Source organism: Callorhinus ursinus, unplaced genomic scaffold (assembly GCF_003265705.2).
Source record: "Callorhinus ursinus isolate GAN/ISIS: 27379988/994484 unplaced genomic scaffold, GSC_fseal_2.0 scaffold5, whole genome shotgun sequence".
Lineage (NCBI taxonomy): Eukaryota > Metazoa > Chordata > Mammalia > Carnivora > Otariidae > Callorhinus > Callorhinus ursinus.
In genome coordinates, this window is record NW_027397067.1 from 68,897,516 (window position 1) to 68,924,190 (window position 26,675).

The following is a 26,675-nucleotide window of genomic DNA, read 5'->3' on the forward strand; positions in this document are numbered from 1 at the left end:
TGCCCTCCCCAATACGCATCACCAGGCTAGCCCATTCTCCCACCCCCCTCCTCTCTAGAACCCTCAGTTTGTTTTTCAGAGTCCATCGTCTCTCATGGTTTGTCTCCCCCTCCAATTTCCCCGCCTTCATTCTTCCTCTCCTGCTATCTTCTTTTTTTTTTCTTAACATATATTGCATTTCGAGTCTATTTTTGTGTGTGTTATAAGGAAATGGTCCAGTTTTATTCTTCTGCCTATGGCTGTCCAATTTTCCCAACACCATTTGTTGAAGAGACTGTCTTTTTTTCCATTGGACATTCTTTCCTGCTTTGTCAAAGATCAATTGTAGAGTTGAGGGTCCATTTCTGGGTTCTCTGTTCTGTTCCATTGATCTATGTGTCTGTTTTTGTGCCAGCACCATACTGTCTTGATGATGACAGCTTTGTAATAGAGCTGGGAGTCTGGAATTCTGATGCCGCCAGCTTTGCTTTTCTTTTTCAACATTCCCCTGGCTTTTCGTGGTCTTTTCTGGTTCCATACAAATTTGAGGATTATTTGTTCCATTTCTCTGAAAAAAGTGGATGGTATTTTGATGGGGATTACATTGAATGTGTAGATTGCTCTAGGTAGCATTGACATCTTCACAATATTTCTTCTTCCAATCCATGAGCATGGAATATTTTTCCATTTCTTTGTGTCTTCCTCAATTTCTTTCATGAGTGTTTTATACTTTTCTGAGTACAGATTCTTTGCCTCTTTGGTTAGATCTGGTTTTGGCTGCAAGTGTAAATGGGTATCTATGGTTTTGGGTGCAATTGTAAATGGGATCGACTCCTTAATTTCTCTTTCTTCTGTCTTGTTGTTGGTGTATAGGAATGCCACTGATTTCTGTGCAGTGATTTTATATCCTGCCGCTTTACTGAATTCCTGTGTGAGTTCTAGCAGCTTTGGGGTGGAGTCTCTTGGGTTTTCCACATAAAGTATCATATCACCTGCAAAGAGTCAGAGTTTGACTTCTTCTTTGCCAATTTGGATGCCTTTGATTTCTTTTTGTTGTCAGATTGCTGTGGCTAGGACTTCTAATACTATGTTGAATAGCAGTGGTGAGAGTGGACATCCCTGCTGCGTTCCTGACCTTAGCAGGAAAGCTCTCAGTTTTTCCCTATTGAGAATGATATTCGCTGTAAGTTTTTCATAGATGACTTTTATGATATGGAGGTATGCACCCTCTATCCCTATACTCTGAAGAGTTTTAATCAAGAAAGGATGCTGTACTTTGTCAAATGCTTTTTCTGCATCTATTGAGAGGATCATAGGATTCTTGTTCTTTCTTTGGTTAATGTATTGTATCATGTTGATTGATTTGCGGATGTTGAACCAGACTTGCAGCCCAGGGATAAATCCCACTTGGTCGTGGTGAATAATCCTTTTAATGTACTGTTGGATCCTATTGCCTAGTATTTTGGTGAGAATTTTTGCATCCATGTTCATCAAGGATATTGGTCTCTAATTCTCCTTTTTGATGGGGTCTTTGTCTGGTTTGGGTTTCAAGGTAATGGTGGCCTCATAAAATGAATTTGGACGTTTTCCTTCCATTTCTAATTTTTGGAACGGTTTCCAAAGAATGGGTATTAATTCTTCTTTAAATGTTTGGTAGAATTGTCCTGGGAAGCCATCTGGCCCTGGGCTTTTGTTTGTTGGGAGATTTTCGATGACTGCTTCAATTTCCTTAGTGGTTATAGGTCTGTTCAGGTTTTCTATTTCTTCCTGGTTCAGTTTTGGTAGTTGATACATCTCTAGGAATGCATCCATTTCTTCCAGATTATCTAATTAGCTGGCATATAGTTCTTCATAATATGTTCTTATAATTGTTTGTATTTCTTTTGTGTTGGTTGTGATCTCTCCTCTTTCATTCATGATTTGTTGATTTGGGTCATTTCTCTTTTCATTTTGATAAGTCTGGCCAGGGGTTTATCAATGTTATTAAATCTTTCAAAGAACCATCTTCTTGTTTCGTTGATCTGTTCTACTGTTCTTTTGATTTCTATTTCATTGCTTTCTGCTCTGATCTTTATTATTTCTCTTCTCCTGCTGAGTTTAGGCTTTATTTGTGGTTTTTTTCTCTAGCTCCTTTAGGTGTAGGGTTAGGTTGTGTATTTGAGACCTTTTTTTGTTTCTTGAGAAAGTCTTGTATTGCTATGTACCTTCTTCTTTAGACCGCCTTTGCTGCATCCCAAAGATTTTGAACAGTTCTGTTTTCATTTTCATTGGTTTCCATGAATTTTTTAAATTGTTCTTTAATTTCCTGGTTGACCCATTCATTCTTTAGTAGGATGCTCTTTAGCCTCCATGTACTTGAGTTCTTTCTGACTTTCCTCTTGTGATTGAGTTCTAGTTTCAAAGCATTGTGGTCTGAAAACATGCAGGGAATAATCCCATTCCTTTGGTACCGGTTGAGACCTGATTTTTGACCTAGGATGTGATCTACTCTGGAGAATGTTCCATGGGCACTAGAGAAGAATGTGTATTCCGTTGCTTTGGGATGAAATGTTCTGAATATGTCTGTGAAGTCCATTTGGTCCAGTGTGTCATTTAAAGTCTTTATTTCCTTGTTGATCTTTTGCTTAGATGAACTGTCCATTTCAGTGAGGGGATGTTAAAGTCCCCCACTTTATTGTATTGCTGTTGATGTGTTTCTTTGCTTTTGTTATTAATTGCCTTATAGAATTGGTTGCTCCCATGTTAGGGGCATAGATATTTACAATCGTTAGATCTTCTTGTTGAATAGACCCTTTAGGTAGGAAATAGTGTCCTTCCTCATCTCTTATTACAGTCCTTGGTTTAAAATCGAATTTGTGTGATAGAAGGATTGCCACCCAGCTTTCTTTTGGCGTCCATTAGCATGGTAAATGGTTTTCCACCCCCTCACTTTCAATCTGGGGGTGTCTTTCGGTCTAAACTGAGTCTTTTGTATACAGCATATTGATGGGTCTTGTTTTTTAATCCAATCTGATAGCCTGTGTCTTTTGACTGGGGCATTGAGCCCATTTACATTCAGGGTAACTATTGAAAGGTATGAATTTAGTGCCATTGTATTGCCTGTAAGGTGACTGCTATTGTATATTGTCTGTGTTCCTTTCTGATCTGTGCTGCTTTTAGGCTCTCTCTTTGCTTAGAGGACCTCTTTCAATATTTCCTGTAGGGCTGGTTTTGTGTTTGCAAATTCCTTTAGTTTTTGTTTGTCCTGCAAGTTTTATCTCTCCTTCTATTTTCAATGAGTATTCTTGGCTGCATATTTTTCTCATTTAGTGCTCTGAATATATCATGCCAGTCCTTTCTGGCCTGCCAGGTCTCTGTGGATAGGTCTGTTGCCAATCTAATATTTGTACCATTGTAGTTTACATATCTCTTCTCCTGAGCTGCTTTCAGGATTTTCTCTTTGTTTCAGAGACTCGTAAGTTTTACTATTAGATGTCGGGGTGTTGACCTATTTTTATTGATTTTGAGAGGGGTTCTCTGTGCCTCCTGGATTTTGATGCCTGTTTCCTTCCTTACATTAGGGAAGTTCTCTGCTATAATTTGCTCCAATATACCTTCTGCCCCTCTCTCTGTTTCTTCTTCTTCTGGGATCCCAATTATTCTAATGTTCTTTCATCTTATTGTATCGCTTATCTCTCGAATTCTGCCCTCATGATCCAGTAGTTGTTTATCTCTCTTTTTCTCAGCCTCTTTATTTTCCATCATTTGGTCTTCTATTTCGCTGATTCTCTCTTCTGCCTCTTTTATCCTAGCAGTTAATGCCCCCATTTTTTATTGCACCTCATTAATAGCGTTTTTGATTTCAACCTGGTTAGATTTTAGTTTTTTTATTTCGCCAGAAAGGACTTCTCTAATAACTTCCACGTTTTCTTCAAGCCCAGCTAGTATCTTCAAAGTCATGATTCTGAACTCTGGGTCCGACATCGTACCAATGTCCATATTGAGTAGGTCCCTGGCAGACGGTACTACCTCTTGTTCTTTTTTCTGAGGTGATTTTTTTCGTCTTGTCATTTTGTCCAGAGGAGAATAGATGAATGAGAGAACAAAATGCTAACAGGTTAACAACGTCCCCAGCAAATATAGTCTATAAAAATCAGAAAAGACCTGAAACCAGGGGAAAAGAAAGGGAAAGAAAGAAGAAAGAGGAGAAAAAAAAGAAAAAGATAAAGATAAAAACAAAAACAGAATAATACAAAAAAAAAACCAGGATATGATCAAATATGATCAGGCTAGTGCATAGATCAGTGCCACACACTAGATTTTGGGCGTATTTTGGTCTGTTAGAAAAAAGTGCCTCCTAAAATTTTAAAGGAAGAAAGACTTATATATGTACAAAATAAGGGTTGATACAATGAAAGGAGGGAAGATGACTGTAAAGATGAAAATTATAAAAGATTTTATAAAAGAATTGATAAGATAAGAAGTTGTTTGAAAAAAGAATGAAGAAGATTTAAACAAGAAGAAAAAAAGGGAGAGAATGTGATCAGGCAGGAGACTAGAACAAACCCATACACTAGTGATTTAGGATATATTTTGATCTGTTAGAAGAAACTGTATCTCAAAATTTTAAAGAGAGAACTACTTATATATGTATGCCAAAACTAAGGGTAACTACTGTGAAGGGATAAAATATGACTCTAGAAATGAAAAATAAAAAATGGTTTTTTAAAAAAGGGATTGATAAGATGTTGGTTGAAAAAGGGAAAAAGAAAAATTAAAAAAAAACAGTTAAAAAAATTAACTTTGAAAAACTAATGAACCATGGTAAAAAAAAAAAAAGCCATGAATTCTATGTGCAGTATTCCCCTAGCACTGGAGTTCTCCCGTTCTCCTTCATTGGTAAACTTGGTCTTGGCTTGCTGGCTGTTCCTGCTGATCTTCTGGGGGAGGGGCCTGTTGCCGTGGTTCCCAAATGTCTTTGCCGGAGGCGGAATTGCCCCGCCCTTTGTTGGTCCAGGCTAAGCAAGCTGCTCTGGTTTGCTCTCAGGAGCTTTTGTTCCCTGCAAGCTCTGGTAACAGCTTTGGAGGACCAGGGCAAAAATGGTGGCCTCCCAATCTCCACCCCGAGGAGCTGAGAACTCGGGGCCCCGCTCCTCAGTGGGCCCCCAGAGAAAAGCAGTCAATCACTCCCGTCTCCCTGGTCTCCGGCCGCACTCCGTGCTCACCCAGCCTGTGATCGAGCATTTCTATCTCTGGCACCCGACCCCGTGTGGAGTCTCTAAACCCAGCAGATCCCTGCGGTGCGCTCCCGCGCCGCTCCTCCCCGAGGAGGAAGGGGAGTCTCCCCGGATCTGCCACTTGTTGGGTCCCTGGTGGAGGAGCAGTGGCCCGACTGTGCTGTGGATCATGGTTTATGGCAACCCCGAGCTGAGAGCCCGCGCCTCGGCTCCATCTCAGTAGCCGGCTTCCCAGCTCCGATACCTGGGAGTTCTGCCGCACTCAGGCACCCCCGGTCTTTCTGTGACCCTGAGGGTCCTGTGACCACACTGTCCCGGGAGGATTCCACCCCCCTCTTAGCCACTGCAGCGACGTCCCTCAGCGGAGCCAACTTCTAAAAGTTCCGATTTTGTGCTCCGCGGCTCTAGCACTTGCCAGAAGCGGCCGACGGAGGCCCCCTCCCCCGCCATCTATCTTCCCGAATATCGCCTCGGATTCACTTCTCCGCACGTCCTTCCTTCCAGTAAGTGGTCGCTTTTCTGTTCAGAGAGTTGTTGCTACTCTCTTCTTCGGTCTCCTGTTGAGTTCGTAGGTGTTCAGAATGCTTTGATCCCTATTCAGCTGAATTCCTGAGACCAGACGAAATCCAGGTCTCCTACTCCTCCGCCATCTTGCTCCGCCCCCCTTACAAGTTTATTTTTAAATGTAGGGTTTTAATGTACGCAGGATTTTCCAGAATTGCAATTTCAGTGTAAATCAAGAGAGGCTATATATTGGTTAAGACGACAGACCCTAGAATTAGACTATGAGGGTTTGAATTTCAGCCCTACTACTTGCCAGCTGTGTAACCTTAAGAAAGTGAATTAACCTCCCTGGGACTCATTTTTTGTATAAATAAAATGGGAATACTAGTAGTAACTATGTTATTTGGATGTCCTGAAGCTAGATAAACTAATATATATAAAGTGTTTGGAATAGTTCTTGGCACACATTAATTGCTATAGACACATTATTACTGTTATTTTGTTCAGAATTTAGAGTTATTCACTGTTTCAGAAAATAGTGCTTGCCAATAAACCTTTCTCTAGCATTCTGCTTGTGTAGGGGTATATTCTTGGTGCCTTAACATTTATGAGTGAGTATCTCATTACTTTATAATGCTTTCTAAGCTGTTTCTATAGGATGATACATGTTATTTCATTTGAAAATACTTTTCTTTTTTCCAACTTATAGTAGTTTTATAATATGTTGTATTTTAAAAATCGTGTGTGAGACTGTTACTGTATCTGTGAAATTTATTTCTGTTAACAAAGAAGCATTGCAAAAAACTTGTTCTGGAAAGAGGATATGAGTTTGACTACATTGAATACCATTTGTCTGGTGCTTTCTACTCATGGCCTGACTTCTAGGACTTTTAAGGAACCATTTTGATCAATTCCCTGTCTGACTTTACAACATTTGAAGAAGACCAGCTTTAGGCACAAAAAAAATAGGCATTATATTACCTTTGAGTGACCGAGTCACAGCTTTCTGGAAGGGTGACACCTACTATTGGCCACTTCTCAAGAGGGGAAGAAGCATGCCCTGGAGAAAAGGAAAGCTTGAGAGCTTTATCCCTCTGCAGCCTACTACCTGGGTCTTGTGGTGTGAGGTTGAAGGAAGAGTTATCTAATATTTTATTCAAGCCCCATGGTACCTATTAATATGAGTCGACTTTATTCCAAGTGTGATGGCAAACTATTGGAGGGTTTTGAACAAGTGATCAGAATTATGTTCTTAAAATAATTGCTGTAGACACCGTCTTTGGGGTGATCCGTGGTGGACGTTTTGAGGTCAGCTGTCCTGCGGCCTGCGTGCCCTGGACTGCCTCCTGTGGAAGCCTGAGCCAGCTGTGTAGCTTTCTCCCTTTGCCTCATAACCATGTCCACCAATGAGAATGCTAATTCACCAGCTGCTTGCCTTAACAGGGGGATTCAAGAACAAGGGGAAAGAGTACAGAAATGAGGCGGTGCTGAATAGAAGTTAATGTGGAGCTGAGGAAAGCTAAGAAGGATGACCAGATGCTGAAAAGGAGAAATGTAAGCTCGTTTCCTGATGATGCTACCTCTCCACTACAGGAAAACCGCAACAACCAGGGCACTGTAAATTGGTCTGTTGATGACATTGTCAAAGGCATAAATAGCAACAATTTGGAAAGCCAGCTCCAGGCTACTCAAGCTGCTAGGAAACTGCTTTCTAGGGAAAAACAGCCCCCCATAGACAACATAATCCAGGCTGGTTTGATTCCAAAATTTGTGTCCTTCTTGGGCAGAACTGATTGTAGTCCCATTCAGTTTGAATCTGCGTGGGCTCTCACTAACATTGCTTCTGGGACGTCAGAATAGACCAAGGCTGTGGTAGATGGAGGTGCTATCCCAGCATTCATTTCTCTGTTGGCATCTTCCCATGCCCACATCAGTGAACAAGCTGTATGGGCTCTAGGAAACATTGCAGGTGATGGTTCAGTTTTTCAAGACTTGGTTATCAAGTATGGTGCAGTTGACCCACTATTGGCTCTCCTTGCAGTTCCTGATATGTCATCTTTAGCATATGGTTACTTACGTAACCTTACTTGGACACTTTCAAACCTTTGTCGCAACAAGAATCCTGCACCCCCATTAGATGCTGTTGAGCAGATTCTTCCTACCTTAGTTCGTCTCCTGCATCATGATGATCCAGAAGTATTGGCAGATACCTGCTGGGCTATTTACTACCTTACTGATGGTCCAAATGAACAGATTGAAATGGTTGTGAAAACAGGAGTTGTGCCCCAGCTTGTGAAGCTTCTAGGAGCTACTGAATTGCCCACTGTAACTCCTGCACTAAGAGCCATAGGAAATATCGTTACTGGGACAGATGAACAGACTCAGGTTGTAATAGATGCAGGAGCACTTGCTGTTTTTCCCAGCCTCCTAACGAACCCCAAAACTAATATTCAGAAGGAAGCTACGTGGACAATGTCAAACATCACAGCTGGTCGCCAGGACCAGATACAGCAAGTTGTGAATCATGGATTAGTCCCACTCCTCGTTGGTGTTCTCTCTAAGGCAGACTTTAAGACACAAAAGGAAGCTGTCTGGGCTGTGACCAACCATACAAGTGGTGGGACAGTTGAACAGATTGTATACCTCGTTCACTGTGGCATAATAGAACCATTGCTGAACCTCTTAACTGCAAAAGACACCAAAATTATTCTGGTTATTCTGGATGCCATTTCAAACAGCTTTCAGGCTGCTGAGAAACTACATGAAACTGAGAAACTTAGTATAATGATTGAAGAATGTGGAGGTTCGGACAAAATTGAAGCTCTACAAAACCATGAAAATGAGTCTGTGTACAAAGCTTCATTAAACTTGATTGAGAAGGATTTCTCTGTAGAGGAAGAGGAAGATCAGAATGTTGTGCCAGAAATTACCTCTGAAGGCTATACGTTCCAAGTTCAGGATGGCACTCCTGGGACTTTTAACTTTTAGATTGTACAGCTGAGGCAGAAAGTTGTTTGTTGTGTACTCTGTTTGGTAGAAGTTTGTCTTACTGTTTCTCTACTAAGAACTCTTTTTAAATGTGTTTTGTTATTGTAGCACTTTTTACAACAAAACTCTCCTTGACCAGTTCCAAACTGTACAACCTGTATGAAGCTCCTCCTCTCAGTGAGTTTCTTATTTCTATGTAGAATCTCCTCTCTTGCAGTGTCCTGTAAGTAAAGATTAAATTCCGAAAATAAAAAATAAAAAAATAATTGCTGTAGGTGCTCTGAGGAACTTGAAGGGAGAAGACAGACCAAGAGAGGAAGCAGAACCCTTAGTTAGGAGTCACTGTCTCAGGTGAGAAATGCAACCACCAATGGGAAGAGTGAGGGGATGAGATTTGGTCTAATTACAAAGACATTTTGAAGGCTGAACCAATGGCTGTGCTGAGGGATAAGATGTGAGGTATGAGTGAAAATCATCAAAGCTGACTTCTTTAGAATCAAACAACCATATAGAAGGGGAAACTGCTGACTGAGATGGAGAACACTGGTTTGAAAGCAGGTTTGGTCATATGGAATCAAGTGTTCCTTTCTGAACATGATACATTTCAGCAGTCCAGCCTTACCTAAGTAGAAATGCCAAAGCACAGTTGCATATAGGAGCCTAGACTTTCTGGAGGAGGTCAGGACTAGAAATATGGTTCTAGAATCACCAGTATATGAGTTCTGATGACATATTGAGGGAGTGATTACAGAAGCCCACCAGTGTGGAGAGGTTTGGGAATATGAGGAGGATCCAGAAGGAGAGAAAGAGGAGGAAGAGACAGAGATAGGACCAAAAAAAAAAAAAAATGGAAGCACAATGTTATAATAGTCAAGTGAGAAACATCTTTTAAGTACAGGAAGTAGTCAATTGTGTCAAATGCAACGGAAAAGTCAAGAAGAAAGGTAATTGTGAATTGACCATTGAATTTGGCAAAAGAGCTCGTCACCTGTTTCTTCCAGGTATTTCAGACTTGTCATTATCACATGTCCTAGAGTGAGGCTTTAAACAGTTTTGTACAGAGTACTCAGGTTTCAATCTGGGGACCTGTGTCCTTCTATTCTGAATTTTTTTCTCATTATATCATTATTTTTTCCTCTACTTCACTTTCTCAAACCATTCTTTCTGGAATTTTTATTATTTGGATGTTGAGCTTCCTGGATTTCTTTCTTCCTTTCCTTCGTTCCTTCCTTCCTTCGTTCCTTCCTTCCTTCCTTCCTTAATTTTATTTCCTCTCCCATTCTCCATCTTGGTGTGTTTGGTTCTACTTCTGGGAGATTTGCTCAACTCAAATTTTTGGAGAGAAAAAGCCAGTGTTAGCTAGAGGGTGGAGAAGAACTTCAGGGATCCATTTGCATCATATACAAACTTTAAAACAATCTCTTCAAAACTTCTATCTCAGATCTGGGATATTTTATAAGAGGATGTGCAAAAGCTTCCTTCAAAAGCTTTGAAGGAAGAAAACCATGCCTTGAGAGGAAAGAAAAGTGCCTGAGAGATCTACTTTTCTGTGGCCACAAGTTGAAGAAAACTTCCATCAATACTGTGCTAAATCCCAGAGGTTCCTGTTGATCTCCCAGGAATTTGAAAGGCTGCAGGGCGTGGTTCATTTCCCTGTGGGTGACTCTCCTGCTGAAAAGAAACACAGCCATGAAACAGTTGCATCCCCAAATCATTAAGGCTTTGGAGTTGTCACTGTGCATCTTCCCTGTGCATTCAGCTCTTTGACTCACACTTTGTCAGGGTTTTTGTTTTTGTTTTTTGTTTTGTTTTTGCCTCATTTAAAGTCTGTGATTCTATAATGTTATTGTCTCTTGAAGTGTTGGAATGTTATGATGTGAGTCCATAAGTTTATATAGCATCTTCCACCCTGTCCTAAGTACCCTGAGATATTTAAGAACACAAGGCATGATCTTTGTCACTTTTGTAAACAAAATAAATAAATGGAGAAGGGGAAAAGCAACACATAACAGACAAAATTGTACTCTAAATATAAGACGGCAACCTTATTTCTTTGTGCATGCTACTGCCGTGGGATCTGTAGAGGCTACTTTGAGTACCATGAATTTGTATTAAATTCATGTTGAATCATGTCTAGGTTTGACATGAAGTGCCACAATTGATTAGAGATATAAGCCTTCAGCACAAAATGGAGGAATAGATTTTTTTTCCTTCTGTTTTCTATCATTCTTTAAGTGCTTTAAGAATTTATGAGAAAGAGAGACAGATAGGGGGAGAGAGAGAGAGAGAGAGAGAGAGAAAGGAGGAGGAGGAGGGAGAGACCAGTGATGGGTATAAGCTGGATCAGTCAGAAAACATTTCTTTTGCTAGGTGGTAAGATTTTGCTATGAAGAGGGACTCATGAATGACATCCCCGGGGAGGAGAACAGGAAGAAGGAGCAGATATATGACTGTTTAATGCCAAGGCTTCATTAACATAAGCATTAGCATCCAGGAGTTCTGACCTCTGGCCCCAGCTCCATCAGTCATTAGCTGTGAGTCCTAACACAAATCATTCTTTCATTCTCAGTCAGTATTGTCACTCGTTTTTTTTTTTTTTTTGTATTTGTGACCTAGAATTGTTATTCATAAAATGAGGAGAATATGACATGATGCAGTGTTGTGTTCCCCAAAGATCATTCCATGGAATTTTATGTTCATGCAATATCAACAGATGTTTTCTGAAAGAGCATTCTGTGATCAAGTTAACTTAGAAAATACTGGCCAAACAAAACTAAACTGATTTTGGACATTTTAGAGTCTTTAATATGTCAATAGTATAAATTTTATGAGAGGGATGTTACATGCAGAAATATTCAACTTATTTGATCACTGAACCTTTTTATATAGACAATCATGAGGGGCAGGTGTTGATGAGTTGCTGATCCTAATTATCAATTTCCTAACTCCTGGCTGCATGCAAGACACAGTGAAAAGATTCAAAAGGGGTAGATAGGGGCACCTGGGTGGCTCAGTCCTTAAGTGCCTGCCTTCGGTTCAGGTCATGATCCCAGGGTCCTGGGATGGAGCCCCGCATCGGGCTCCCTGCTCCACGGGAAGCCTGCTTCTCCCTCTCCCACTCCCCCTGCTTGTGTTCCCTCTCTTGCTGTGTCTCTCTCTGTCAAATAAATAAATAAAATCTTAAAAAAAAAGGGGGGGTAGGTAATATACAGATGGAGCATGGATGATCAGTCATGCAAACTGCCTTTGAATCTCAGAGCTATAATTGTGGGATCTTGGAAAAGCCGACTTTTTTGAGTCTTAATTTCCACATTTATATAACAGGGATAGTAACTTCTGCTTTGTGATTATTGTTAGAATATACAGAAACCTGATAGTCCCTGGTACTAAGTAGGTGCTTCATAAATATTAGATCTTCTATTCCTTCCTACCATATAATTTTGTACTTTAGTGAGAGGTAAATGTCAGTGGGGCTGATTGCAAATGAGGCATGGGATGGGTCAACATCATGTTTTTGAATGGTTTGTGTAAGGGAATCCAAAGGGGAGAACATTTTTTTAGCCCAAAACATTATTGAATCTGGAGGTACCACAGGATGAACAGATGTTCATGAACTTATCGCTTATGTGGGATCACAAATCTTGTGTAAACATCTGGTTTCCTCTTTTGAAGTGGCGATAAGAAGAAAGAACTGGATATCAGATTTTAGCTTGTAGTTTCAAAAGAACAGGTGTACCAGACCAACCTTTCATGAAATCTTGTTCTTTCTCACATTCCCTTCCTTTTGAGCTTCCCTATCCATAACCCCATTCTTTAGAAAGAACCTCTAGACTGTGCTTGGTGCAGGAATGGCTAAAATTAGACGGGGTGGGCAGCTGATCCAAGAGCAGCCTGTGCTGGACAACTACTAAATACCAATCAAACTGGTTTCCTTTGTGATTGGGGCTAACACAAAGAAATTGGCCAACCAAGGGAGAATAGGGGACATAGACACAGAGAAGACATGCCATCATAATGCCTGTTCCCTGTGGCTCCAGTGAGTCCCTGCTTCTTAAATAATAAGAATACAGGGGCGCCTGGGTGGCTCAGTCGTTGAGCATCTGCCTTAGGCTCGGGTCGTGGTCCCAGGGTCCTGGGATGGAGCCCCACATCCGGCTCCCTGCTCAGCAGGGAGCCTGCTTCTCCCTCTCCCACTCCCCCTGCTTGTGTTCCCTCTTGCTGTGTCTCTCTCTGTCAAATTAATAAATAAAATCTTTAAAAAATATATCCGTAGCTTATGAAGTTCACTAATCCCTCTGTCTTGGTAGTCCCATCCTATCCTTTATGAAAATTTTCCTTGTAGCTAAAGTTGGGATGAAATTGAAATATCCCATTGCTCATTTTTCTTTAAGACTTAGAGCTTGACATTATTTTCTAAAGTCCAAGGTAGGAGGTGGTTCCTAAGTTGATTCCCTAGGAAGATTTACTTCAAAGTGACTGAGAGATGAAAATCAACACCCGTTTATACAGATCCAGACGTGCCAAGCTTGGGTGGACTTTCTCTTCTTGCTTGTCAACAGCTTTGATGCTATTCCAGGTGAGGTTGTCTGCAGCCATTAGCTACTTGAATGACATCAGACAAGTATTACCTGGCACCATCAGCCCTAAATTCCTGTGGAAACTCAGGTTAATCTTGGAGGATCCTCTGAAAAATTCCTTTTGTATGTTTTGGGGGCTTTATTAAAAGTTGTTGCTCTACTATATATCTTTCAGATGAGGTCAATAGCTACACAATAATCCTTTCCTCTTTTGTAAAGCCACAGATCCTGCAAGTAAGGACCAATGCCAGCAATTATACTTACTTGCAGAGGTTTTTTTGAGGACCCTCCACATTTCAGTAGCCAAAGAGCTGAAATGAATAGCCCTAGTTAGTTATCTCTGTCACTTTGAGCAAATGCCATCTCATCTCCTAGCCCTCATTTTCTAAATTGGATAAAATTTGGGTGACTGGAACTAAAAATCTTCTCTAGAAATTATGGTGTCCAACTGCCTTCACTTTGCAGTGGAGGAAATGGAGGCTTTGCGTTGCAAGGTCCTGCTGGGATCCAGGGATGCTCATGAGCAAGTCTTGCCACTCAGCATGCAGCTTCCATTCTTCCAGAAATAGCACTCTGGTTTCCTTTGGTGAAGCCCTTGCTTCTCTCATTCTCCACCTTTTAAAATGGACTACACTCCAGCTCTGGGGGTGAACGATTGATTTCACAGACTTAGTGATTTGTGCAGGGACGGATCATAACTCAAGCCAGGCTAATCAGAGACAATGAACGTCAGTCAGAAATATTGCATTGTGAATTGTTGAGAAAAGAGCCTTAGGATTTCTGCTGGGGTGATTGAGGGTAAAGGTGGTTAATGAAAGCCATGTTTCAGTCATCAGACAAAGCTCTGCTTGAAAATGGAGCCAAAGAATAAGTGGGAGTGCATAGTATGAGAAGATTGAGTCTGATATATTTGAGTCCATAAACCATAAGCTAGATGTTGGGACCAGACTGCCCAGAGTCACAACTCTGCCACTGACAAGCTGTGTGACCTCCTTAGGCAAGTCGCTTGCTCTCTGGATGTCTCAACCACCTCATCTGTAAAATGAAAACAGTAATTGGAATCCTACCTCATGAAGTCTGACTGGGAGAAATAAGTGTGTGTGTGTGTGTGTGTGTGTGTGTGCGCGCGTGTGTGTGTTTAGAGCAGGGCTTGACACATAGTACATGTCATTTAACTATTTGTGAATGTTAATAGTGTTATAACTGGACTTTTCAGATATATGAGCCAGTAAATTCCATCCTTTTTTTTTTTCTCTTTTTGGAGCCAGTCTGATCTCTGACAAAATTGATTAGTCACCAAGTTAGTGGCCAGTTTTAAAGCCAGGTCTTCTGAGCCCCTTTTCAGATAAATGAATTCCTCATCACCACAACCATGCCATAAGTTACAAGGCATAAAATCAGAGTATTGGACTAGACAGAGGACCAGTCTGTACATTCTCTGAGTTTATTGAATTCCTTGTCAATTGATGTTAAAGACTGGGTATTCAATGCCAAGAATTGTTGTTGAGTTTGATTTTGTCAGGTGTAATAATGCTGTGTACCCAGAGAAACATTCTTTTTTTTTTTTTTTTTTAGAGAGAGATACATGCTAAAGTAATGGGAGTCAGTGTTATAATGTGTATAATTTACTTTGAAATAATTCAACAAAAAACACAAAACAAGATGAAACAAACGTGACAAAATGCTGGCAACCACTATCCAACTGAATGATGGATGATTGGATGTTCATTATAAACTTCTCTCAACTTTTCTGTATGTTTGAAAAATCTTATAAGATAAATTTTGATTACAATTGTTGGCTTAATTATATGTCTTCTTTACTTGAATGTAGAAACCATAAGGGCAAGGAACATGTCTACCTTGTTTATTGTTGTATCCCAGTGGCTGTAATATGGTATGTGCTCGATAAATCTGTAATTAAAGATGAACAGGTTAGACCTTGTTGGATGAGAAGGAGGACCAGTAGACTAGGTATAACTCAAGCTGTGGGTGCCTGCCATATCCTATCATCACCAACCATCTGGGGCTCCCCTCCTAGGGGCTGTCCCCTAAGCATTCATGCTCTGTCTGAGGCTGGCCAAAGACCTCAGAAATTGACATTCCCCAAGATAACCTTGAACCAATGATCAACAGAAACTGGAGGATAAATATTTTAGCTTCCTTGCACCTCTAGTGGATTAACTCTGAGGCTTGTTTCACATTATCTCTTGGAGAACAGAACTTGGTCTCCTATTGGTGTGGGATTATTGAGAGGTAGATATTTCCCCTGGGGACATCCCATTTTTTATTCATGTCTGATCAGGTCACCTGGTTACCTGGCCATTGGGAAAACCTTTTGCTCAGTACCAACTCTGCTATTTCTAGAATGAAATTACTCAGTTATTCTACTCTCAACCCCGCCTCCCCTTTCTGCTTTCTCCATGGAGATATTTCTTAGTGCTGGTTTTGGAATCACCAGCCAAGTATTCTTTTCCTCTCTGCATGGTGACTTTGCAGTGCAGTAAAGACATATGCTCTTCCCTGAGAGCCAAACCTAAATTCCATCCTGGCTTCTTCAAATGCCCTTGGATGAAAATAGACATTCCTTTCTCCTGCAATCTTGTGTATTCTTATTCATTAGATATGGTATGTTAAATCCATAATTGGAGCAGTTATGCCTATGAAGCTCCTAAATTATAACCAACTCAAAATAAAGCCCTTGCAAAATGAAACAAAAAGATGGAAAAAAATAAAGTTGCCTTAGCTATTCATTGTCTGTGGAGTGTAACATAATCTGCTCAGAGTGACAATCAAGACCTCAAAGACTCAAAGTTCCGAAAGTAGTGGGAAGGATCAAACAGACTTAAATTTGATTTCTGACTCTGCTTCACCACCCTCCTGGGGGTTTTGAATCTATGCCCTGCGTTTTATTATCTCTCCAAACAAACAACAGCACACACAATCCAGAGTGACGCTTCAGCTCTTATTTTCCCGGGCAAATGAGGAACTTTTTTCTCATAAGAGAACTGTGTGGAAGGGATGAGAGAGTCAAATAATACATTCTTTATTTTACTTCATATTTCCGAATGCTCCCCCTGACTTGCTGTTATAAATCTAGTCACCCAGGTGTGAAAATTCAGTCATTCTCAACTTCTGTTGCCTAAACTTTTCTCAAAGGTCTCCTTAAATCCTGGTGGTGCTGTCTCTGCTGTGGCCCCTCAGACCTTTACTGTGGTTTCCACGCAGACTTCCCCTGACTATGAGGAGATCCTTTTACCTACCCACTGTATAATTTTAAAGGTTTTATTAACTGGTCTCCCTGCTTCCAGCACACCTCTCCCCACCCAGCTGCCCCTACTCCAATCTCTTACTTTGCTGCCAGTGTGATTGTCCTAAGCATGGGTCTTACTAGGTCAGTCTCTGATTCTCAAATATTCAGTGGTCTCTGCACTGAAATCCACTTTGTGTCTAGCTAACTGGATCTCGCCTTCTTTCTCTGGTCAGTATCTTGAGTCCAATACTTCATCTTCATAAGTCCGTAATGTTCCCTCAGTTTTCCTGCCACTGTGCCTTTGCTCAAACTGTTCCCACACCTGGATAGTTTTCTTAAATAGACATCTCTCCAAGTTCTCTATATCCTTCTGGTGTAGCTCAAATTTGATTCCCTTTCCAAGGAGTCATGATTTTTCTTTTTTCTGTATACCACAGCACATAGTTTCTCTATAATAAAATTTACTGTCCTGTTTTGGAATGATTTTTTTCTGTTTTTCTCATTTTTCTGGTGAGCTCCTAGAAGATGACTGCTGTTTTATTCATTTCAAAACCCTTAGAACTCTGTGCACAAAGCATGGACTCCGTAAATGGAACCCCCAGGAACCCTTGTGCGGGAGGGTGGGGCTTGGCTCTTGCATAGACAAATGAGAATGAAGTAATACTGGCGCTTCTATTGTCAATCTCTCCTCTGAGAAGCAACAACTACGTTTTGATTTAAAGAAACAAAACTTCCAGGCATCTACTGTGGTAGGCGGTTGCTGATAGCACTCTCAATGATCCCTGCCTCCTGGGATTCATGGTATGGGTCATCCTTTCTGAGTGTGGGCTGGATCTCAGGACCCACTTCTAATGATAAAATATGGTGGAAGTGGGTAGATGTCAAAAGGCTATGGTGTCCATCCTGCCAGCACTCTTCTTTTGCTGGCACTGTCTGCCCTTTTGCTTGCTTGTTGCCACATTGTACAGAGAGGCCCCCATGGCAAGGGATCAAGGGAGGCCCCCTGATGAGCAACTTGCAAGCCACTGAGGAGGCCTCACTGCAAAAGCCTGTGAAAAACCAAAATTACTAACAACCATGTTAAGTGAGCTAAGAAGCAAACCCTTACCTGGTGAGCCTTGAGATGACTGCAGCCTTTAAAAAAAATAATTAATTCACTTTTTATTTGAATATAATTGACACATGTTATGTTAATTTCAGGTGTATGACACAGTGATTCAATAAATTTATACATTATGCTATGCTCACCACAGGTATAGCTACCATCTGTCACCCTAAATACTATGATAATATCATTGACTATATTCCTTAGGATGTGCCTCTTATTCCATGACTTACTCCGTAACCTGAAGCCTGTATCACTCACTCACCTTCACCCATTTTGCCCATCCCTCTACTCCTTCCCCTCTGGCAACCATCAGTTTGTTTTCTGTATTTATAGGTCTGATTCTGCTTTTTGTGTATTTACTCATTTGTTTTTTTGTTTGTTAGTTTGTTTAGATTCCACAAAGGAGTGAAATCATATGGTGTTTGTCTTTCTCAGTCTGACTTATTTCACTTAGCATAATAAGAGTCCATGTTGTTTCAAATGGCATGTTGTCTCAAATGGCACGATCTCACTTTTTTTTCATGGCTGCATAATATTCTATTGTATAGATACACCATTTCTTCCTTATTCATTTGTCTATTGATGGGAACTTAAGCTGCTTCCATACCTTGGCTGTGGTAAGTAAGGCTGCAATAAACATAGGGAAACATATATCTTTTCAAATTAGTTTTTATTTTCTTTGGGTAAACACCCAGTAGTGGAATTATTGGATCAATTCTAGTTTTAATTTTCTGAGGAACCTCTATACTGTTTTCCACAGTGACCATACCAATTTACATTCCCACCAACAGTATATGACTGTGCCTTTTTATCCCACATCCTCAACAATATTTCTTGTCTTTTTTTATTTTAGTCATTCTGACTGTGGCCTTATGAGAACCCCAGAGCCAGAGCACCCAGCTGATCTGGCCCAGATTCTTGGCTTACAGAGCTGAAATAAGAAATGCTATTGCCTTAAGCCATTATGTTTTCGGTTATTTATTATGCAGCAATAGATAACTAAAGACATCTACCTTTGACAATTCTGACTACCATGTTTGGGCTCTCAGGATGTAGTTTCTTACTGATGGATTGCCAGGGGCATGTGTTTATATTGTCCTTCTATCCTTTCTAAGGGTTTTCTATTTCAGGGCTTTGTATAAAGATTGCCAGCTTCTAAGAACATGGCTTACATTTATCTGGACAGAGCTAGTATGAAATTATGTAAAACTAGGACTTTAATAGATAAGAACTTAAAATAAATCTTAGTGAAAATGTATCAACTACAGATTGCCTACTGGTTCAGGCATGTAACTATTTTTTTTTTTATTTCTGCAAATAAGGAGAATGGCGGTCAAATTAAGATGTTTGCACAAGGGCTCAGATCCAGCAAGTGTCAAAATCAGATGTCGAGCCCAGATGTATGCATTGTCAAAACCAAACTCTTTTCCTTCAACCAAAGTTCTCAATCATAGCTGTCCATTGTAATAACCTGAGGGGTATTAAATAAACTTTGGGAGATTCTGATTAATTCTTCTGGGGCACAGCCTGGACACTAGCGTTTCTAAAAGCTTCCCAGATGACTCTAATATGTAACCAAATTTGAAAACCACTAGACGACATTACAGACCCTCCTGAAGGAATTTAGCCACACTCTGTGACTGTTCCCAGTTCCTGAATTTGAAATCAAGCTGCTTGAATCCTTTCTAAAAAGAAAAAAAAAAATTCACCATGACAGAAGCCTCTGTGGAGTCCAAACTGTGGGGAGGAACATTCTAGGTGAGGAAGAAAGAGAGGAAAGAGAAACTCTGACCTTGAGTTACACTGACTTGAATGGAGGAGATTTTATTACAGACCAGGAAACTGATCAGCAGTTCCCCCCATGCCTTATATAGCTGCACTGTATTTACTCATATTTCACATGTCCTTGAATAATGGCTATTTCCTTTGCATAATAGTATATTGACCTAGAAGGGAACCTAGAATTCAATCATTTATATACAAAGACATTGAATCATAGAAAGGGGCAGTGATTTGCTAAACGCCACATCACAAATTAGCGGCAGAACTGATTTAGCCTAAACCTTTAGACTCTCTTTGCTCAAATATTTCCTTATCAGAGAGTCCTACACTGACCACTACATACAAAATAGCAGTCTCCTCCAGCATTCTCTATTCTTTATTCTATTTTTTCTATAGCTTTTATCATCAACCAAAATATATTTTGTTCACTTATTTCTGTCTTTTCTCCTTACCCCGCTAGAATGAAAACTACCCAAAGGCAAAAAAAGTCTTTGTCTTATTCTTTTGTTTATTTATCACTTTGCCTCTAATGCCTGGTATTCTGAAGGTGGCCTTCAGTAAATATTAGCTAATTAAATGCAGAACAAATAGTCAAATCCTCAAAGATAACCATCCTGAGATCTCATAAATTCAACATCCGAAAATACATTCAAATATACGTTGGGTTAACCCTTAAAGAAGATAAAGAAAGTGATATTCAAACACAAATGGGGAATTGAATCTGGTAATTTCTAAAATCCCTTCCAAAACAGAATCTGCACTATAAAATATTACTTCTCCATACAAAGAACTCATGGTTGTTAGACTTTTCATGGATGGTTTGAATATGTGCTTAATTCATTCAACATTTTCATTCATTCAAGACATATTTAGTGATCGTCTGACTTAAGTGTATTGGGTACAGTTGCTGCATGAATGATGCCGAGCTAAAGTTAGTATCTTCAGCCCATCTCTCAACTCCTGACTGCCCATTTTCCTCTAAAATCTCCCTACTTGCAAATGTTCCTTAATCATTTTTAGAAAGTCAAATTCATCATAAATGGTGGCTTTGGGGAAACATAGTAGTATATCAGTGGCATCATTTGATAGTGCATGAGGTTCTTTCTTTGCAGAACGACTCATGAGAAAGGTAACTGCATACAATGACTCCCCAAGGTTGCGCTCTTTCTCAAATGATGTGAAAAGAGCCTATGCCAGACCTTCTATCTTTTTATTTCTTGCTCTTGGGTGACTTAGAGCTGTGATATAACCTAAAAATTCAGTCAGTTCCTGATAAGGAATTAAAAGACCAGAAGAGATTATTTTACTTGCCCTGAAGTATTAAACGCTTCTTGGAATTATTTCAATTGTCAATTATTCTCCATTATCCACTCTGGAAGAAGGACTAGAAATAAATATTTGTATTTTAAACAACCAAACCTGACCCTCCTTAGGTGCCCTCACTCCCAGGCAGTTAACTCACAACACTTTCCAAAGATTTTATCAAAAAAAGTTTTTCTCTTTTTTTTTTTTTTAAAGATTTTATTTATTTATTTGACACAGAGAGAGAAACAGCAAGAAAGGGAATACAAGCAGGGGAAGTGAGAGAGGGGGAATCAGGCTTCCTGCTGAGCAGGGAGCCTGATGCGGGGTTCAATCCCAGGATCCTGGGATCATGACCTGAGCCAAAGGCAGATGCTTAACGACTGAGCCACCCAGGCGCCCAAAAAAGTTTTTCGATGTGTCAAAAATACTGTATCGGAGTTTGTGACTATAATGAATAACATTGAAAAAAATATCAGATTTAGAGATAAATAATTCACATATTATAAAATTTACCCCTTTAAAAGGTAAAATTAAATATTTTTTAGTGTACTCACGGTATGTGCAACCCTCACCACTATCTAATTTCAAAAACATTTATCATACAGAAAAGAACTCTGCAACTTTTAACAGTTTCTCCCCCATCGTCCCTTCCTACCAATATTGACAAATGCAAATATACTTTCTAGCTCTATGGATTTTTCTATCTTGGACATTTCATACAAATGGAATCATACAACACATGGTCTCTTCTCTGGCTTCCTTCACTTAGCATAATATTTCGAGGTTCATCATTTTTCTAGCATGGGTAGGCATTTCACTCGTCTTTACAGCCAGACGATACTCCATTGTTCAGTTATTATGTCTTTTGTTTAAACATTCATTAGCTGATGGACATTTGGGTTATTTCCACTTGTTGGCTGTTATAAATAAGGATATGGTGAACATTAGTATACATGTTTTTTATGTGGGAATATGTTTTTAATTCCCTTGGGTATACAGCTAGGCGTACAAGTGCTGGGTCATATAGTAACTCTTTTTTTAAGTTTTTGAGGAATTGCCAAATCCTCTTACAAAAAGGCTATACCATTTTATATTTTCAGCAGCAATGTATGAGGATTCCAAATTCTTTATATCCTTACCAACATTTGTTAGTGTCTATCTGATCATAGGCATACTAATGTATACGAAGTGACATCTCATTGTGGTTTTGATTTAATTTCTTTGGGAACTAATGATGCTGAGCATCTTTCCATATACTTATTAACCATTTGGATATATCCTTGGGGGAAATGTTTGTTCAAAGACTTTGCTCATTTTTAATTGGGTTATTTATATTTTTTATTATTGACTTACATGAACTTTTTATATATTCTGGATATTAAGTCCCTTATCAGATATATAATTTGCAAACATTTTCTCCTATTCTTTGAGTTGTCTTTTCACTTTCTTGATGCTATCTTTGGAAGTACAAAAACATTTAATTTTGATGAAGTCAAATGTATAAATATATATATTATATATATATTTTCTTTTGGTTACTGTGCTTCTGGTGTTATATCCATGAGACCATTGCCTAATCCACTGTAACAAACATTTACTTCTGTGTTTACTCTAAAAGTTTTTTTTGTTGGTTTTTTGCTTTTGTTTTTGTTTTTTAGTTTGAGCAGTTACATTTAGGCCTATTATCTACTTTAATTTTTGTAGGTAGAGTGAGGTAGGATTTCAAGTTTATTCCTTTGTGGGGGGATGTTCAGTTTTCCCTCCACCATTGTTGAAAGGACTATTCTTTCTTCTTTGAATTGTCTTGACACTCTTGTCAAAAATCACTGGACCATAAATATAAGGGTTTGTTTCTGGACTCTCAATTCTATTCCATTAATTTTACTATTAGTCTGCCAATATCAGACTGTTTTGTTTGCTGTAGCTTTGTAATAGGTTTGAAATCAGGAAGTATGAGTCCTTCAACTTTTTCTTTTTTAATAGTGTTTTGGCTATTCAGGACCTCGTGCAATTCCATATCAATTTTAGGATTAGCAGTCAATTTCTTCAATTAATGTAGCTAGGATTTTGATAGAGATTGTGTTGAATCTGTGGATCAATTGGGGTGTACTACTACCACAGCAATATTCATTCTTCAATTCATAAACATGGGAGGTATTTCCATTTATTTTTGTCTTCCTTAATTACTTTCAATGTTTTTTTTTGTGGTTCTTAGTGTGCAAGTCTTGCACTTTTTTCTGTAAAATTTATTCCTAAGTATTTTTTTCTTTAGGTGTTATTGTAAATAGATTTGTTTTCTTAGTTTAATTTTTAGATTGTTCATTGCTAATGTATAAAAGTAAAATTGATTTTGTATATTAATCTTATATCCTGCAACCTCATTGAACTCATGTAGTAGTTCTAATAATTTTTGTAGTTTCTTTAGGATTTTCTGCATAAGACATCATAACATTTGGAAATAGAGATTGTTTTACATTTTCCTCTTCAATCTAGATGTCTTTTTTTTAACATGTATAATCTAACCTCATGGCCCTGCTTTGAACCTCCTATGCAATGTTCAATAGAAGTAGCAAGAATAGGGCGCCTGGGTGGCTCAGTCATTAAGCTTCTGATACCAGGGTCCTGGGTTCGAGTCCCACATTGGGCTCCTTCCTCGGGGGGAAGCCTGCTTCCTCTCCCACTCCCGCTGCTTGTGTTCCTGCTCTCACTATCTCTGTCTCTGTCAAATAAAAAAAATCTGAGAAAAAAAATGAAGTAGCAAGAATAGACAATTGTTTCTTATTCATTATCATAGGGAGAGAGAACATTCAGTCTTTCACTATTAAGAATGATGCTAGCTGCAGGTTTTTAATAGACGGCCATTATGAGAATGAGATAGAAAGGCCTCTTGTTTTCCTAGTTTGTTGAGGGTTTTTGTCACGAAAGGATTTTTTTTTTTTTGGTCAAGTGATTTTTCTGTGTCTATTAAAATGATCATGATTTTTTGTCCTTTATTTTATTAATATGATACATTACACTGATTTTTTCACATTAAAACAACTGTGCATTCCTGGAATAAATCCTATTTTGTCAAAGTGCACAATTATGTTTACATGTTGCTGGCCTTAGTTTGCTAGTATTTTGTTGAAGATTTTTACATCCATGTTTAATGAATATTGGTTAATGGTTTTGTTTTGTTTTCTTTTGTTGTGGTATCTTTATCTGGTTTTGGTATCAGTATAATACTAGTCTCACAATAAGTTGGAAGGAGTTCCTCTTCTATTCTTTGGAAAAGTTTATGAAGAATTGCTATTAATTCTTTTTTAAACATTTGGTAGAATATACCATAAAGCCATATGGTCATAAACTTTTCTTCATGGGAAGTTTTTTGATTCATAACTGAATTTCGTTTCTCTATAAAATAAGTTGTTATAGAGCTTTTTAGATTTTATATTTATTCTTGAGTCCATTTTTGTAGGCTGTGTCTCTCCTGTAGTGTATCCCTTCTACCTAGGTTGTCTAATTTGTTGGCATAATTTGTTTATGTTATTTCTTAATAATATATCTATATAAGATCGGTGTGGTGGATCCTTTAATTTCTGGTATTAGTAGTAAAATCTTCTCTCTTTTTTTCTGGTCAATCTTGATAAAGGTTTGCCAATTTTCTTGATCTTTTCAAAGAAGCAATTTTTTTTATTTCTTTTTTTTTCTGTTCTCTGTTATTTATTCCCATTCTAATTTTTATTATTTCTTTCCTTCTTCCTGTTTAGGATTTAGTCTGCACTTTTATCTAGTTTATTGAGGTGTAACTTTAGGATACCTATTTGAAATGTTTTTTCTTCTTCCTTTTATTTTATTTTATTTTATTTTATTTTATTTTATTATGTTATGTTAATCACCATACATTACATCATTGGTTTTTGATGTAGTGTTCCATGATTCATCATTTGCATATAACACCCAGTGCTCCATTCAGTATGTGCCCTCTTTAATACTCATCAACAGGCTAACCCATTCCCCCCCCACCACCTGCTAGAACCCTCAGTTTGTTTCTCAGAGTCCATACTCTCTCATGGTTCCTCTCCCCCTCCGATTTCCCCCCCTTCATTTTTCCCTTCCTGCTATCTTCTTCTTCTTCTTCTTCTTTTAACATATAATGTAATATTTGTTTCAGAGATACCGGTCTGTGATTCACATTCTCACACAATTCACAGCACTCACCATAGCACATACCCTCCCCAATGTCTATCACCCAGCCACCCCATCCCTCCCACCCCCCACCACTCCAGCAACCCTCAATTTATTTCCTAAGATTAAGAATTCCTCATATCAGAAGGATCATATGATACATGTCTTTCTCGGATTGACTTATTTCGCTCAGCATAACACCCTCCAGTTCCATCCACGTCATTGCAAATGTCAAGATTTCATTCCGTTTGATGGCTGCATAATATACCATTGTATATATACACCACATCTTCTTTATCCATTCATCTGTCAATGGACATCTTGGCTCTTTCCATACTTTGGCTATTGTGGACATTGCTGCTATAAACGTCAGGGTGCGTGTACCCTTTCGGATCCCTACATTTGTATGTTTGGGGTAAATACCCAGTGGTGCAATTGCTGGGTCGTAGGGTAGCTCTATTTTCAACTTTTTGAGGAACCTCCATACTGTTTTCCAGAGTGGCTACACCAGCTTGCATTCCACCAACAGTGTAGGAGGGTTCCCCTTTCTCCACATCCCCGCCAACATCTGTCGTTTCCTGACTTGCTAATTTTAGCCATTCTGACTGGTGTGAGGTGGTATCTCTTTGAGGTTTTGATTTGGATTTCCCTGATGCCGAGCGATGTTGAGCACTTTTTCATGTGTCTGTTGGCCATTTGGAAGTCTTCTTTGGATAATGTCTGTTCATGTCTTCTGCCCATTTCTTGATTGGATCATTTGTTCTTTGGGTGTTGAGTTTGATAAGTTCTTTATAGATTTTGGATACTAGCCCTTTATCAGATATGTCATTTGCAAATATCTTCTCCCATTCTGTCGGTTGTCTTTTGGTTTTGTAGACTGTTTATTTGCTGTGCAAAAGCTTTTTACCTTGATGAAATCCCAATAGTTCATTTTTGCCCTGGCTTCCCTTGCCTTTGGGGATGTTTCTAGGAAGAAATTGCTGCAGCTGAGGTTGAAGAGGTTGCTGCTGTGTTCTCCTTTAGGATTTTGATGGACTCCTGTCTCACATTTAGGTCTTTCAACCATTTGGAGTCTATTTTTGTGTGTGGTGTAAGGAAATGGTCCAGTTTTATTCTTCTGCATAAGGCTGTCCAATTTTCCCAACACCCTTTGTTGAAGAGACTGTCTTTTTTCCATTGGACATTCTTTCCTGCTTTGTCAAAGATGAGTTGACCATAGAGTTGAGGGTCCATTTCTGGGCTCTCTATTCTGTTCCATTTTTCTATGTGTCTGCTTTTGTGCCAATACCATACTGTCTTGATGATGACAGCTTTATAATAGAGCTGGAAGTCCGGAATTGTGATGCCACCAGCTTTACTTTTCTTTTTCAACATTCCTCTGGCTATTCGGGGTCTTTTCTGGTTCCATAGAAATTTGAGGATTATTTGTTCCATTTCTCTGAAAAAAGTGGATGGTATTTTGATGGGGATTGCACTGAATGTGTAGATTGCTCTAGGTAGCATTGACATCTTCACAATATTTGTTCTTCCAATCCATGAGCATAGAAAATTTTTCCCTTCTTTTTATCTTCCTCTGTTTCTTTCATGCGTGTTTTATAGTTTTCTGAGTACAGATTCTTTGCCTCTTTGGTTAGATTTGGTTTTGGCTGCAATTGTAAATGCATATCTATGCTTTTGGGTGCAATTGTAAATGGGATCAACTCCTTAATTTCTCTTTCTTCTCTCTTGTTGTTGGTATATAGGAATGCCACCAATTTCTGTGCATTGATTTTATATCCTGCTACTTTACTGAATTCCTG

The 26,675-nt window shown here is 39.1% G+C and overlaps 1 long non-coding RNA gene and 1 pseudogene across 1 annotated transcript in view; both read left to right on the forward strand.

Annotated features, from left to right (window-relative positions):
• Nucleotides 1-7,095: 7,095 nt before the first annotated feature.
• On the forward strand, nt 7,096-8,940 carry LOC112823694 (importin subunit alpha-1 pseudogene; annotated as a pseudogene).
• Nucleotides 8,941-9,441: 501 nt separating this feature from the next.
• LOC141372767 (uncharacterized) overlaps nt 9,442-26,675 on the forward strand; it is a 78,745-nt gene continuing 61,511 nt past the window's right edge. Inside the window, exon 1 of the long non-coding RNA XR_012378171.1 lies at nt 9,442-9,688. This is a non-coding gene — a long non-coding RNA (uncharacterized lncRNA). The remainder of the gene's footprint in view (nt 9,689-26,675) is intronic.